Genomic DNA, 2,722 nt, shown 5'->3' on the forward strand with positions numbered 1-2,722 from the left:
ATTGTACTCAGTTTCAGTTGGCACATAGTCCTTATCATTCGAACATATCTCAACACCGTTACCTTCCCTACAGCCATCAACAACATACACCGAGCAATGCTTAACAGTTTGCGACACTAATAACCTACCCATTCTCATGGCATCTCCATCACTCATCAACTCTCTGAGACCCGAGCTCAATTGACATCCTGGTTCACAGTACCAAATCCTGGCATTCCCTTTGTACCCTAACTTTTGCAACTCACTAACTATTTCTTGCAAACTCCATTCATCGAGCTCATAATGCATATCTTCCAACACCTTTCCCCCCAAATATTCTAGCCCGTTCCCTAAATCATGAAACTTGCCACCATGGTGTATGTCTATGGTAAAATCCTCCTCCCCCATCCCTACAGGTATTAAAAACAGAAACATAATCCATTTAAAGCAATATCGGCACAACCACAATAATCAACATTCAAGAATAAACAAAATTCATCATCCAATGCCATAGTAGCTCTATTCAATCACATAATTTGAAAAAAAGGTCGAGACTTTCATAAGCTGAAACCATCAGCATACATTACACTTTTACAAATCTCCCATTGAAAGCAAAATCTATTTAATAAAAATAGAAGTAGAATCAATTCAAAGCACCACCATCACAGTAACAACAGTCAAACAATGCCATATTTTTTTTTTCAAAAATTTAACATAAATATCAACTTTTAACACTGAAAAAATTAGGGTTTTTTCTTTGTCACTTACTTGCAGAAACTTCGACTGCAGGGAGATGGAGTAGAAGCGTGATCGGAGGCTCGGCAACGTGCGGCACGGTGACTCCAGGCGAGGGCCTTCACCGCGACGGAAGGAAGACGCCTTGGCCGGACAAATCGTGGAGAAGACCTCAGAGAAGAACAACGAACAAGGGCCCAGCGCAGAGAGAAGGCAACGGAGGGGATACCAGCAACCGTCTGTCGCAGTCGATGGCAGACACACACGCCGTCAACGGAGGCAGGAGACGGAGAAGATAGGAGAAACTTAGGGTTTCTTTTTTTCTTAGGAATGAAATGTGAGGGATTATTTGGGTATTAGGAAAAAATTCAGATTACTTCACCAAGCCTCTACAGCTAATTGCCAAGAATATTCCTTTTTTATGAAGAATATTCTGTTATCTCAAACGGTACACTGACGACAGGGACTTAATTGAAAAAATGACCTGACACGTGGCATGCCACATGTCACCGATCTGACATGTCAACCAATCATATTGTGACACGTGGCATTAGCCCTCCACGTCATCATATGCCACGTGGCACTTAACGTGACACATCATCATCCAACTGACGGAAGGACTAACGTTACCAATTTTAAATTTTTCGGGGACAAATTTTATTATCTTTTTCTTACGGAGACTCGTTTAAAGAATGGGCTATCTTTCGGGGACCAATTTGGCTATTTACTCTTTTTTTACCTATCGTTTGGTGAAACTTACGACTTTATGAATTATGATTCTCTTCCTTCCTCGAAGTCCTTTTTTTTTTTTATCCATTCTCTTTATGTCCATAAGGCCATGTTTGGTTCATTCATCACTCATCTCCCAGTGCACAATAATTAATTTACTAATTTAAAATTTAAAAGTAAAATAGAGCTATTTTTGGATGCTAGGTTAAAAGTTAAAACACTTTGATTTAGCAGTGCTTATAAACTACGTTGTTTTGTTAAGTTTAATTTTATATAAGCTAATAGTCTAGTCCTTTAAAAGATCAAATTTGCATCAATTGGTTATTGAAAAATTAGACACTTTAAATTAGTTTATTAAAAATATAATTTTTAAGTCAAATAATTAATTATTCTGTCAATTAGATAATAATACGTGATATAAATTATTTTATGATATGTTACTATTTTATTGAAAAGGAACCAACTTAATTTACTATTGCATTTTTTGAAAGTTAATTATGAAATATTTGTAGACCAAAATAACTCACGTGTAATCTTTTGAAATAATTTTAATATAATCATTAGCTCAATTTTGTATATATTGTTGATTTAGATTGATATTCATTTAAGTGTGTGATTGACTCTCATAATTATTCTTTCAAAAATAAACTATTTTTCCCCTTTTCTTGTTTGATTGAATAATGTTAACTTTAAAAAATTTGTACTAATAATTGTCAGTCACCTTTATTATATAGAATACATAAAAGTATTTATTTTTTATCAATTTTTTGACCAAATAAATTTGTCTGATCTATTTTGACAAAAATAATATAATTTTTAATCAATTATATGTATTAAATGTTAGTTAATAAGAAACATCTTTAAAAAAAGACATTTTAAACATCTTTATCAAAATGTCTCCCAAATATAAATTTATCAATAAAGGTAATACATAAAAATAAAAATAAAAATCCTTCGGTTGTAATGGATAACTGAATTGAAGGTGTACATGAGTTTGAGTATGTTATCTATCTACTAGTCAACAAAATTAAATGGAGAAAAAATCCAGAATTTACGTAAAATTAAAAAAATAAATTAAGTTTGTAAAATAAATTATATTTTCATCGTCTCTGAATATAAAACTTGTTTACTCTCTTCTCTTAAACAGCTAAATGATTACAATCATCCATGAAACAAGGAGTATTATAAAAATTGAGATTTGAAGAAGTTGGTCAAGGATGATAAAAATGTCTCCCCAATTAATCAAATTGATTTTCTAAATTTTTAATCTATTAAATTA

Source organism: Arachis ipaensis, chromosome B10, assembly GCF_000816755.2.
Source record: "Arachis ipaensis cultivar K30076 chromosome B10, Araip1.1, whole genome shotgun sequence".
Lineage (NCBI taxonomy): Eukaryota > Viridiplantae > Streptophyta > Magnoliopsida > Fabales > Fabaceae > Arachis > Arachis ipaensis.